The sequence below is a fragment of the Eumetopias jubatus genome, unplaced genomic scaffold (assembly GCF_037043125.1).
Source record: "Eumetopias jubatus isolate StellerSeaLion01/CBP00866 unplaced genomic scaffold, mEumJub1_p1.0 scaffold_6, whole genome shotgun sequence".
NCBI classification, from domain to species: domain Eukaryota; kingdom Metazoa; phylum Chordata; class Mammalia; order Carnivora; family Otariidae; genus Eumetopias; species Eumetopias jubatus.
Window position 1 is genome coordinate 80,956,566 of NW_028274812.1, and position 14,725 is coordinate 80,971,290.

Sequence of the window (14,725 nt, forward strand, 5' to 3'; positions counted from 1 at the left end):
GCCAGTACCAATCACCTGGCCTACAGGAAGCCTGGTTAATAGACGTCTGTGCTGGGGCCATAGGTGGGGGGAGGGGATATGGTCAATCCAGTTAGCTGGGAAGGACAGAGCAAAGGGAGCCTTTATGTAGATACCAGTCTTCCAATACCATTCTGATGCTTCCTACTGTAGTAACTGTAGAGACCCAAGTTTGAAAGATATTTCTTCCTTCTGAGTTCACTGCAACTTCTATTTCTACTTAACTTCAATATGACTAATAAATATTAAAAGCCAATCATTTTCAACAAACCCTTTCTTCCAGATCTACCCTTGCTTCCTCTCCCTGCTTCTTCACACTTTACAGTTCTTTCTTCTTCATATCTCTTTATTCCACTCTTTCTGCTCATTATTTTTTTTTCTAATCTTCCTTTCCCCACCTCTCCACCTTTCTATCTTCCCCACTTTGAGCTCCCTTTGCCATGTTCTTCATCCCCTCCTACCTTAGCCTCCTCTCTTCTCCCTTCCTTCCAACAACCACCGTAATGATTCTCTGAAACTGCTGATATTTGGATTCAAAATTGTTTTTTTTAAAGATTTTATTTATTTATTTGAGATAGAGAGAACAAGAGCAGTGGGGAGCAGGGAGCCCAATGAGGTGGGAGAGTGGAGGGAGTGGATCCCAGGACCCCAGGATCATGACCTGTGCTGAACACACTTAACCAACTGAGCCACCCAAGTGCCCCACAAAGTTTTTTAATATAGTAAAACCTCTGTGATTCATTACAACTGGAAAAAAAAAAAAAGGTCATTTAACTTAATGGAAATTTTGAGGAAGAAAACTCTTCTTAAAGAAACTGGGTTTCAAAACATTCCAGGACAAAGCAATTAAATCACTGCCATGGGAAGGCAAGCTGTGAAAGCACTTTAACTGATAACATATTTATAATTAGTGTATCCATTGTCTGAATGCAAATGTTTCAGCTGAAGGCCTTCACTCTCAACCAGCGTAACATTTCCCTTGTTTAATCTATTAATTTACTTAGCAACCCCTTTTTCACAGATGCAGGTTAAACAAGGATTCTGACTAACAAAACTTTCCGTCCCAGCAGATGGCCCATAGAAACAGCCTTGCTAGTCTAATCAAAACAAATTTTGCACAACAAACACTTGCTCCATTGAATGGCCTTGTCACAATCACACTCTATGTCAGAGTCATTCTCAGTAAAGGAAAAAAATTTTAATTGGTAATATTTGCTATTCACATTGTAAGCAGGCAGAGCTGGCCTTACATCTAAATATGAAAATAGTCTGTCAGCTAGGTCCCGCTCACTCTTTTTCTTATCTTTCTCCCTTCTATCCTACTTGGGCCCCTTATCCCATGAGCAAGTGGTCTATTTCCCTGCCTTCCATGGAAGTGCCTCCTCCTTTCAAGGATCAGTCCCCATTCCCTGGAAAATTCATCCATTAATAAAGCTATTAAAAGGAAAACTACTGCATATCCAGCATCCTTTTATTATTTTACCTAACAACCAGGCTGTCTGTAAAATTTAGCTTACTTTAAAAAAATGTCTGCTGAATTTTTAAAGAATTTTATATCCTGAGGCGCACTCAAGGCTCCACCGTGCCGGCAGGTCACATATGGTCCAGGCAGCTTTACCTAAACACCTTCCCAACAGCTTCCATTTGGGCATTGAAGACTGTTCTCAGCAATAGCCCTTTGCCGTCTCTGGGAACCAGAGACAACCATCATTTCGTGCCTGACCGTGCACTACAGATACAATGCTGTATTTCTTCTCCCAGTAATTTGATGGGTCAACAGTAGAGATCCTACAGTTTCTTCACTAAATTGACAGCAGATGAGCTTTGTAAAGGCACTTTAACAGAGACTGGAGCAGAAGCAAGAAGAAGAAGAGGCAAAAGAACTAAGAAAAGGAGAAAAAAGGATTTGAACAGGGGTCAGATCATTGGTAAAGGGCGTCATGGTTTCCTATGGCCTTGATCTGAATGTCCCTCTTACGAGACAGGGAGCTGTGCAGACCATTGCCCAAAGAAGCAAGGAAGAGCAGGAGAAGGCAGAGGCTGATCTGGTCCAGCCAAGGAAAGAGTGGGACCGGAAGAGGAAGAGGAAGGTTAAACGGGAGTTGAGGATGGAGCAGAAACATACGGGGAGGCATCAGTCTTGGCCCCCCTGACCCTGGTCCCAATGGAGAAACACATGATGATTTTGATACCAGGATATTTGAGGTAAGAAATGTTGTAAATATGACAGCAAAAGAGGGAAGAAAGAAATCAGTCCATGTCCTCGTCGCTGTGGGGAATGGCAAGAGGAGGTGCCCCTGATCAGATGGATGCTTTCAGAAGAATGAAGAACAGAGCAGTTCACTATTTGCATTATGTAGAACGATACGAAGACCACTCGATACTCCACGATATTTCTTTAAGATTTAAAAGGACCCATATCAAAATGAAGAAACAACCCAGAGGCTATGGCCTCTGCTGCCACCGGGCCAACATCACCATCCACCAGCTCACTGGCATCAAAGACATGTATGCCAAGGTCTCTGGGTCAATCAACATGCTCAACCTCACACGGGGCCTCTTCCATGGGCTCTCCCACCAGGAAACCCATCAACAACTGGCTGCTAAGAAGAGTCTCCATTGTTGTAGAATTCTGGGAGGAATGTGACCATCATAGTGGCCTCCCCGCAGGGAGCCTTGAGAAAGGATCCAGAGCCAGAAGATGAGGTTCCAGACATCAAACTGGACAGGGAAGAAGTGAGGGCTGCACAGGGAATGAAGCATTCAGTGTGGTCAAGTTTAAAGAGAACTGCCACCTGCGCTTTCCCTCTGGCCTTGTACAGCTGCAGTACTGTCCAGCACCTAGAGGAGACTCAACCCCTCATATTTTGGAATGTCACTTTCTTTTTAAAGGTAAGGACAACCTTTTTTATTGACAAATAATAAACAACTATAGCTTTAAAAAAAAATTCTATATCCTCTTCTGAATCAAAGAAATATAGCTTTGAATTTGATTAACATGAGGTCTCAAAGAACTTGCATTGTCAATACCCCTTTCTATGAAATCTACTCTTTACCCACAACCCAGCCTGGACCCCCTTTTCAGAGAGCGCAATACCCACAGCTTCTGGTGAGAGGCTTTCTTTAGTGCTGTTGATTCGTACATAACCCATAGACTCCCTTGGTCACTGTAGATTGGGCCAGGACCTTACCCAAAATGAGCCAGTCAATTCTCTTTCCAGAGAAACTGAAAAGAAAATTGAGAGATTCCAGTTATCTGGAATCTAAGGGCCTATCGATACACCTAAAGGCTGAGAGAGGATCTGTTTTGGCATGATGATGACATGCCCTCATTGCAAACTGGCCTAAAATAAGCTGACCATTTATAACTATTAGGTTCTTTCACTGAATGCAGAGGCAACAATATTTTAGTCTCAGGACTAAGCTAAACTTCTCACCACAGTTGGACAACAGAACCCAGGTACAGAGCCAAACTGAGTCCTAAGACAAGAAATGACCCTCCAGAAATATAATCTTATACTTGCTCATATAAAGAAGAGTTGCATACACAATATTTCTAGTCAATCCCTATATCTTGCACATCACACAGTTCACTAATTCAAAGTCATTTCTAATGCCCTTTTTGCTAATTTTAAAACTGCCTAGAGCTAAGCTGAGGTAAATATGTTTGCAACTTGTAGGAGCTGTCTTTTGAGTATGGATTTCTGGTTAAGTTCTTTCAAATGCTGACTAGTGTATGTTGCCAATTTCCTGGGAGGAGTGTCTAGTTGAGTACTTCAAACTTCAATTACTGGCCCCTCGAGTAAATATCAACTATGCATATATAGATGTATATATACACATATATGCATACATACATGCATGTGTGCATCTATATAGATATGTGTATGTGTAGATACAGATATAGCTAGACATACACATGTCCTATCTTCACTGAAGTGTTTTGAAATAGATATAGACACTGTAACAGTCGTGTGTTAGCAGAGCCTAAGTACCCAGTCTGCAGAGAGGAAGATGAAACTGATGTCAACAGGGAACAGAGGGAATACCTGAAGACTCCGGGGGAGAATTCTTAAGACTGCTATCTTCAGGGGCACCTGGGTGGCTCAGTCGTTAAGTGTCTGCCGTCGGCTCAGGTCGTGATCCCAGGGTCCTGGGATCAAGCCCCACATCGGGCTTCCTGCCCAGCGGGAGGCCTGCTTCCCCCTCTCCCACTCCCCCTGCTTGTGTTCCCTCTCTCGCTGTGTCTCTCTCTGTCAAATAAATAAAATCTTAATTTAAAAAAAAACTGCTATCTTCATTTTCAGCAATTTCTCTCTCTCTGGTTTCAATCCTTTGTGAGACCTACCTGTACTTCCTATCTTGGGCTTATACAAGATATCCCTATATCATCATATTAAGTTTCCCCTCTTCCACACACTAATTTGAGTATATTCTGTTACTACCAAACAATCCTAGACTAAGAAATTAATACTATTCTTACAGAGTTAATATAATTACAAACAAAAATTTGATATGTTAGTTAGCTTCCCAGCCTCATTATAAGTAAAGGTGTAATTTCCATTAGGCCTATTAAAATACTAAAGTAGCTCAAGGACTGTATTTGCCATCTTCACAGACTCCTTCCCCCAGTTGAGAACCACTAAGCAGCGGTGTGAATGTTCAAGTAATTTTCTCCAAACATATCTAAGCATATGTGTATTTTAAAAGAGGATACTTTTTAAACTCAACCAACCCTGGCTGAGTACTTGATATAGTCAAAAAACTATCTTAAGTGCTAGAGGACATTTAAAGGTAGAAGACATCTTCTTAACCACAGGGTTAGGGTTCTATTAGCATTCTAATGAAGAGAATGAAGGGATAGGAAAGCACACAAATGACTACAATAAAAGGTCAATAAAGGTAGTAAATGCCATGGAAAGTATAAATTCTGAAGGGGTCTGGAAGGCAAAGGATAGTTTACTAAGCTCAGTAAGAGTCCAGGGTAGATACTGAAAGTCTGGTATGGTCTGCATAGGCAGAGATGTAAGAAAGAGGAGGGAAGGCCGTCCAGGCAAGAGAAATTGCAGGGAAGTACAGAGCCTGCAAGTTAGAGGACTCGTTCTAGAAACAGGAGTGTGCTTCTGCTGTGGTAGAAAATGCTTGAAGACATGATGTGCAAGAAAGACTAGAAAGGTAGGTTTGGACAGATTGAAGGCCCTGAGTCACACACCAAAGTTTTAAAAACTTTGTTCTATTGTCAGTGGAGGGAAAGAGAGAGGGAGTCAGAGTAAAGTGGCATGATAAATTTTGTATTTGAAATAGTACCTCTAGTGAGAGAATGTAAAAAGCATAGAAGACAGGTAAGAGAGCTGGGAAGCCAGTTAGGGCGCTGTTTAAGTCCTCCAGGTAAGACTTAATGAGATGCTATTCTAGGGCAGTTGCAGTGAGACTAGAAATGAAGGATAAAACTGATAATTATTGTAAAGGTAGAGTTGACAGGATAAGATGACAAATAACGTAGGAAAGCTTGAAGGTCTATAAAAAATGACTTAAAAGCTTCTTAACCATGAAGATTTGGTCTGCTCTTCTTTTAAAAGGAGTTGTGGGGCACATGGCTGGCTCAGTCAGTTGAGCATCCAACTCTTGGTTTAGACTCAGGTCATGATCTCAGGGTCCTGGGACTGAGCATCCCATCGGGTTCGGTGCTCAGGGGGATGTCTGCTTCTCTCCTGCTCCCTCTGCCCCACCCCTCTCCCCGCTTGCTTTCCCTCTCTCAAAATAAATAAATAAATCTTTAAAATAAATAAATAAATCTTTAAATAAATAAATAAAATAAAATAAAAAGATGTTATTTTCTCCACAATACTTTGTGAGAACGAAGGGTACAATGCATGTAAAGGGAACACCTAACAAAATGAGATTTATAAAGACCAGAAAGAAAAAAATTTTCTAAAAGCAAGCTAGGGAGTTATTTTTTATAGGAAGTAACATAGAGCCACAGCCTTTGATTGCATGGAGAAGATTCGTCTAAGTAAGACCAACCCTAAGTCAGAGCCACACCTGGCGTGAGTTCCCCACAAATTTCAGTACATAGTTATAGTGGGTTCAGAGACATGTCAAAGACTAAGATTACTACTCATTATTAACATCAAATAACAAAAGGTTTACTGGCAATAAAAAAAGGGAAGCCAACAGTGAGAAGCAGGAAGTTAACTAAAAATGACATCAAAGTAGCTGACTTGGCAGATCAAGTACTAAGAAACAAGTCCATGTCAGCCATAAGAAGACTGAGCGATGGAGTGATGTTCAAACCCACCAATGGTGCAGTTCTAAAATTAATTCCATAATAACTAGGGAGTAACATCTAATACGGCTGGTTAGTGAGCAGCTCAGTGAAAATCTTGGCCAAGGGTGAACTTTTTTAGAGCCACTCTTAACAAATTCCATGAGAAAATTAAACCCTAATGACCTCCTAAGTCATTTAATGTATGTAATACATTGATGTCTCTCTTTTGTATCTAAAAGGTTATTTGTTAATATACCATCTTTAGAAGAATTGAGAATAACCCCCCGTATCATTCCTTTCTTACTCTGTGGCTTAGAAGTGGAAACCCAATGACATGGCCAAATGTCAAAACCTTCTATTTGCACTGTATCATACTGCAACCAGAGCTGACCAAAGGTATTAAGCAGATTTGCTGACCTAGGAATGCATTGCATAGAAAACACAAGGAAAATGAAGGGAATAAACCTCCTGAAGTTCCTCCTTTATACCAATCTACGCAATAGCCAGAGCTATGGCAATCCTATTGATACAATTGTGTAATTAAAGTCTGAACTTTGAAACACTGGCCAGGTGTAGACAGAAGCAGGCAAAGGGAAATGGTCATTCAGACAGGGCTGGCATGTGACCCAAACTTGTGAAGGACACTGCAGGGGATCCAGGGGCAGAGTAACTCCCAATAAGAGAAGACTCCCAGTAAGACAAGGACAAAGATGATTCCTGGAGCTGCTCCTACATCACAGTTCTGCCAACTCCCTGTTCAGGAGAGATTAAATGTTTCCATGTTTAAGTTAACTCTTTAATATGATGTATTTATAATGTAAGTTCTGTCAATTTATTTAAAAATCTCTGTTAAGAAACACCCCCTTCTATTCTAGCCCTAGTCAGATATTCTCAAGATGGATATTTGAACCAGATGTATCCTAATTAACATTTGTAGTTAAAATTCTGTGGTCCTGGGTAAGCAAATTAAGCAACTCCCACATGGAATTCCTCTTATGGGTTCTAGCTAGTTTTGCAGTCAGCTTCTTTGCCAAAAGCATTTTCACTGCAAGATTTTCATGCAAACATTTTCTCTGCATAACTAATTGGCTGTAAGACAACTTTACCATTAAAAAATAAATAGCTGGTTGACAGATTGGTTTGACAGTCTGTTAGTTTCAACAACTGGTTGACAGTTTGGTTTCATTTCTCCACTGAAGCAATACTCTCATTTTTATATTACATAAATATAATTATATATTAGCCCTCATAATAGTCTATACAGTGATGCAGAGTTTTGAACCCACATTTCACAGAGAACTTTGGAACACTATCAAAGGACATATGACAATATACCAAGAACACACACCAGCATAGAAGGTTTTCACAACACAATACAAAGTTCAGTTACAAATATGCATCGTAGTATTTGGAAACTGATACCACTCTTAATGAAGGAAGAAGTTTTAGTAAAAAGAAAAAAAAAACAACAGAAAAGTGTGATGCCAAACAAGGAAACCAACCAACAAGCAAAAAAAAGGGTGGGGGCGCCCAGGTGGCTCTGTCCGTCTGCCTTTGGCTCAAGTCATGATCCCAGACTCCAGGGATCCAGCCCAGGACAGGCTCCCCGCTCAATGGGGAGCCTGCTTCTCCCTCTCCCTCTCCCTCTGCCCCTCCCCTGCCACTCATGCATGCACTCATGCACACACTCTCTCTTTCATAAATAAATAAAACCTTTTTTAAAAAAAAGTATAATATTATGAACAAAAAACCTTGAAGACAAGTGCTTTGGTACAGTCCACAAATTAAAATCAGTTATTTACACAGTATTGCCATGAATCTACATACATTTTGAATGCATTCAATTTTTTATTCCTCAATAAAGCCTTTTTCATTTTGTTGCTCATTTTTCATGTTATTTAATATAGTATGTTTTAATGAATGTCCCTCTTTTATTTTTCATGATTTTATCTTTTACAGTAAAATTGCCTTATGGCAATTAGTTATGCCATGAAAACACCTGCAACAAAGATGCTTATGGTGGAAACACCAGACACGCTTCTGGTGTGCTACACTTCACAAAAGGCACCTGCTACAATCCTTTGTGTAGTTTAGATGCCCAAGTTCTGTCTTACTCTCTTTATTAACTTTAAGACTCTTGCATAATTTTATTCTCCACTGCAGCCAATCCTATAAAGTACTTCATTCACTCAACAAATATTTTTTGAGCCCCTCCAGGGAACTAGTATGCATTTTAAAGGTTTACTTCCCACCCTACCATCAACTCAGCACAACTAGTCTCTAAAAGGCAAAATTGCATATCCATTTTCCCTTTAAATCTAGCACCTGTATATTTTCTGCCAATATGTTTGATTTTCCTTCCTTTGTGCTCAGTGAATTGTGCTTCAAAAGAAAAGCAATCAAATGCAGTGGTTAAGAGAACAGACTTCGTAGCCTCATTGCCAGGGTTTGTATCCCAGCTCTGGCACTTAGTTACGTGACCTTGGGTAAATTACTTCATATCTCGGTCCCTTGTTTTTTCATTTATGAGAAGGGGAGAGTGATAGCTCCCACTGACCTCTTGGAGCTGTAATGAGCATTGAAGAAGTTGATTTAGGTAAAGCATTTGGAAAGGGTTCCCAGCATATTAAGCAAAAACTACCTAAACTGTCAGCTATTATTATGCAAACTCCACTGTTAAAATGTTTACACATATTCAGTGATCCCTAACTGGTCAATGCTGTTTCAACCTAAACACCAACCTAAACCTGTGGGGCTCAATCTCATCAGATCCAATCCCTGCTTTATTTTTTAAAGATTTTATTTATTTATTTGACAGCGAGAGAGGGAACACAAGCAGAGGGAGTCGGAGAGGGAGAAGCAGGCTTCCCACAGAGCAGGGAGCCTGATGTGGGGCTTGGGGCTCCATCCCAGGACCTGGGATGACCTGAGCTGAAGGCAGATGCTTAATGACTGAGCCACCTAGGCGCCCCCAATCCCTGCTTTAATAACAAGTATCTGCAGTCCCATCATACCATGTTTAAATAAAATCCATAGATAATATAAACCTACCTACGTACATTATTTCAAAATAATTTATATAAAGCCCCAACTATAATAAATAGGAGATGTAAAAATTATAATAGAATAATACTGCTTCAGGGCACCCGGGTGGCTCAGTTGGTTCAGCATCCAACTCTTGATTTCAGCTCAGGTCAGATCTCACAGTTGTGGGATCAGTCTCCGCGGTCAGCATGAAGTCTGCTTGAGATTCTCTCTCTCCCTCTGACTCTGCCCCTAGCTACCCCCCACCCCGGCCCTGGTGGCACGTTCTCTCTCTCTCTAAAATAAATAAAATCCTTAAGAAATAAATAAATAAAACAATACTGCTTCACAACATAACTGCTTGGGCAGACTACAATAGCAACCTCACATTACGGTTTGGGAGGCAATGCCCTGAATGAGAAGACATAATGAAGAAATCATCACACATTTGTATTTAGAAGTAGCCTGGTGGAGGCAACAGCCAAAAAGCACACAAGACAGCTATGTTGTGTTGGCAGTGCAAAAACCATGAGTGGTAATGCTACTAGTAGTTTTCACAAATGGAAAGATCCAAACAAAACAGTTCCGTGTTGCCTCAATTCACCCAGTAACTACAAAGGCTGCTTTTAGGCAAACAGGCATGAGCAATGGAAAAGGCCCACTCAGCGACCACCTGGCTGAACACAGACAGGCCTAGAAGGCCTCCCACATCAAAATATCCATAGGCCTAACTGATCAATGGGCTACTTACAAGTAGGCACAGTTACCGAAAAAGGGACAATTCCATACTTTACCATACCTCCTCATCTTCCCCCTTTAAAAATACTTTCCCCCACCCACTGCCTCCTTACAGAGAGCCTCTCCTTTGTTGTCCTGCCCACTGCTCCCTTGCAGTGTATTCAATAAATTTCTATCTCCTTTGTTCCACCTCAGGTGAATTTTCACCTCCCACACCATTGGCTTCCACCTGATCATGGCCCCACATTGGGGGGGCCCCCCACCTGATCAGACACCCCATTTAGACACCAGAGTAACTGCATTTGTAGTAAATACAATGTATAATAAAAGCTGTGGAAAAATTACTTTGTAGCTATAGGGAACTGAAATCCAGTCTCAGAGTCTTATAAATGAATTTGAGGGTAACATTCAAAAGCAGAGCAGTATACGGGACAATTCTTCACCGTGAAGGATGGTGCCACATATTGTAGGATGTCTAACCTCCCAGCTTCTGCTGCTGAGTCTATTAGTTTCCTCCACCCCCTCAGCCATTTGACAACTAAAACAACCCAAAGGTTTCCAGAGCAGTCCTTGGGGACAGTACTATCCTGCTAAGAACCACTAGTTTAATGAATGATAGAGAGGGAGAAAGAGGGAAGATATTTGTTGGGCTAGTTTCATTCCTAAGAAGAGACCTCGAGGGCACTATCCCAATAATTGAAAGAGGTCTAGTGGCAGGACTATCCTCAGAGTGGAAGAGGAACTAAAATATTTCTTTCTATACTGCTCCATATTTAAAAGTTAAATAAATAAATATTTTAAAAAACGTTCAACATGAAATACAATGAATATGGAATGAAATATAACAAAAATATTAAGAAAAAAGAAATAAAGAAAATTCTCAAAATCAAATACGAATCAGTAAAAAGCCAGATTATGGAAAAACTCCTAGAAATAAAAAAGTTTCTTCTTTTAAATTGCAAGGAAGGGAGAGAAAAGAAAAGACAGAGGTTGTAGATTAGAAGAAACTCAAATGCATACCAACCAGTTGCAATTTTTGGATCTTATCACATAATTAAAAATATAAACACTGCATGTTTGATGATATTATGGAATTACTGTTAATTTTTTTTGGTGTGACACTGGAATTACAGTTATTTTTTAAATGAGTCCTTATCTTCTAGAAATACAAACTTAAATATGTATAGATGAAAGAACATGAGATTTTCCTCAAAATAATACAGGTGTGGGGCAAGGAGGTGAGGACATAGCTAAAAAATTAGCCATGAAATCCATTCTACCTTTGGGTATGTTTCACATATTGCATAAATTAAAAAATAAAATTGTAAAGATGTGGTTATGGAGAAAGAAAAATTAAGAAGGATCAGAGTCTGGTAACATTCTAATTAATGCCATACTGCAGGGGGGGAAAAAAACTTTAAAATATAGAAAGAAAAAAATCACCCACAACTCCATCAGAGTCCGTTTTGTGACAGGATTCAGCAATAAAACTTTTATTCTTTTCTCCACTGTCTCTTCCACTTTACAAAGCTTTAATTTTTTTTAAATTTATTTTTTGTACAAACCTCACTAGCATTTCAAGGTCAGGAAAGGGAAAAAGTTGTGTTCTATTCCACAGAGAGAGAAAAAGCAACCTCCCCCCCACCCCCACCCCCACCTCCACCTCCAAAGTGGGAACGTTAGTCTGCAGGATGTTTTCTCCATTTGTTACAGTCCTGTGGAACCGAGCAGTAAGCCCGGCTGGCCCCCAGAGTCAGGCGATCCGGAGGTGTCCCCTGGCAGCAGCCGCAAAAACCTGAGGCATCAGACGTAAAACCAAAGCACTAGACGTAAAACCAAAGCACTAGACGTAAAACCGGCGCACCAGACGTGTGTAAAGGCCAGCCCCCGCCCCGCCCCCCGCGCGGCCCTGGGAGATTCTGACCCTCTGGAGCACAGCAGAGGGAGGGCAGGAAAGAAGATGGAACCCGAGGGGAAAGAGAAAAAGATGGCATAGGCCTGGCTAGAGCAAAGCATGGAGGCCGGCGTGAAGACAGCACCTACCCGTCTCCATCCTGGAGGGCACCCCAGCAGGCCCTCAGATATGTGTCAAATCAGATGCCTGGTGCTCTGGACACCCCAAGACAAGCCTCTGGGGCACAAAGCCGGCACCCCTCCACCCGCACGCCTCCATCGGCTTCTGCTTCGGGCCCATGGGCAAGTGAGTCTGAGCACACAGACGCTTTTAAGAAACGTTTCTCAGTTCATTATAGCTCGTGGGTCTGCTGGACACAGCCAGCCCCGCTGGTTTTTAAAGCTAGCTCTTTGTGAGGGTTGTCTTTCAGGTGCAGGTCTTAAAAGTTGGAGATGTCTAATGTAGGGTTCAAACTCTCTGCTCCTCAGAGCGAAGCTCCAGGTTTTGCATTCCCAACTCAAGTAGCGGGGCGCGGTCGGGTGGGGTTTAGGGCGAGATTACATCCTGGCTTCTCCTACCTGCTTTGTCGTAGCCGTCTCTCGCCAATGCAGAGCAGTTGCTCAGCCAGGTTTTGGGTTGGTTTCTGAGGAAGTTGTTCTGTACGTAGTTGTAGCTTGGGGTGTTCACGGAAGGAGATCGGTTCACGATCCTCTCACATCGCCATCTTGAACCGGAACTCCCGTAGGTTTCTACTTACAGAAGCCCGTGTCCTCAAAGATTTCACAGCTCCCGTTCCTTAAAACTGCTGTGTTTGCTCCTACCCAAAATTTTCCTGGCCGCTTCCAATGACCAACCACACCAGCCATGTGTGGAAAGGGTCCCTATTAGTTTTCGAAGGATAGACTGCTAAGGGAAAAAGGAATCACTGATTTTGCTGTGGTAGTTTTCCTCTAGAAGAATATTATATTGTCCATGATTTATTTTTCAATACTTAAACATAGAAATTATGGTGTGTATGTATGTTAGTTTTAATCTATAACTGAATGTTAACTTATATTTAATGGTCCTTGTTCACACTCACTCCATGGGTGGATGGCTAGTATTTGAGTGGTGCTAATAAGAAGCCCATATTCTAGGGGCGCCTGGGTGGCTCAGACATTAAGCGGCTGCCTTCGGCTCAGGTCATGGTCTCAGGATTCGTGGATTGAATCCCCACATCAGGCTCCTTGCTGATGCCCTCTCCTTCCTCTTCCTCTGCCTCTCTCTCTGGCTCATGCTCTCTGCCTCCCTCTCTCTATCAAATTAATACATAAAATCTTAAAAAAAAAAAAGCACGTATTCCAGAGGCAGCTACCACAAGTGTTTTTAACTATTCCTGTCAGCACTAGAGGGTTTAATTAGCATATAACATATTAGAAATGTCTTTCCAGGGGCACCTGGGTGGCTCAGTGGGTTAAGCATCCCCACTCTTGATTTCAGCTCAAATCAGGGTCTTTAAATAGAGCCCCAGGTGGGGCTTCATGCTGGGTGTGGCGCCTGCTTAAGATGTTCTCTCTCCTAGTCTCTCTGTCCTTCCACCCCTCCTACTCGCCCCCCCCGCACACTCTCTCTCTAAAAAGAGAGAGAGAAATGTCTTTTCATTGGTGAAATGAGATATTCAAGACATACAGATTCCCTAGGAATACCAGGAACACCTTGGAAATTACATGTGTATCAATATGATCACCCCATAGCTTATACCCTTGAAGTGACATTCTTGGCCTAGGGTTCTCTTATGTCCTGGTTTTTGCCATTAACAGAATTCTGTCACTGGATTCCTAGGTTATCTGAATCTTCCTTGTAGAAGTTGTCTTTTTGTAGTGTACTCAGGCAGGGTATTAGGGGCGTAAGAATGGCACTGCCTTAAGATCACATGGACAAAGTGATAACTATTTCTGTGCCACTTGCTAAGTGATCTTTTCATATATGCAGAATCTGATGTGAGACATGCTTTCCCTATAACCTGCCTTTGGATATGGAAGTGGGAGATCTATAGCCCTCGCCTCAACAAAATAATAGTGGCTGTCATATCTACCAATAAAAACATATCCATTGATTATGCACAGCCAACTTGGCTTAGATCATTTTGTCACAGATGTGTCCCTGACATTTCCAGTTAGACATAAACTGCATTTTCCTATACAAATGTCAAGTATCTCAAGTATTTTAACATACACATGGTTACATTCTTTAGCATTGTGAGTAGAACCCACTTCTGTGCATATCCGGGGTTTGCAAACTGCTGCTCAGGGGTCAAACATGGCCTGCCACCTGTTGTACAACCAGTGAACTAAAAATAGTTTTTACAATTTTAAATAGATGGAAAAATTAAAAGAAAAATAATATTTTGTAACACAGGAAAATTATATGAAATTTCAGTTGCAGTGTACCTAAAGAATATTTTTTGGAACACAGCCATGCCTATATGTTTAGGTACTGTCTATGACTGCTTTTGCTTTAGCACATGAGTAATTACAATAGGGATACTATGACACGCCAAGTCTAAATTATTTACTGTCCGGCCCTTCACAGAAAAATTCCTTGACCTCTGGTGTTTTTAGGCTATAAGAAAAAATCACACAATATTATAAGGAACTGATTTCCAGGTTCTACATAGCTAATTGAAGAATCAGCAAAGGAAGTACAAGCCATCTCTAAGTTGGGAACAGGGTTTAAGAGGGTTTCAGTTCTTCCAATTTTGAAGTAAGATAAATGTTTATCACTCGTGCATAGAAGTTAATAAT

General features: G+C 41.2%; 1 pseudogene; it reads left to right on the forward strand.

Annotated features, from left to right (window-relative positions):
• Positions 1-1,786: 1,786 nt before the first annotated feature.
• On the forward strand, positions 1,787-11,861 carry LOC114203086 (small ribosomal subunit protein uS5m pseudogene; annotated as a pseudogene).
• Positions 11,862-14,725: the final 2,864 nt, after the last annotated feature.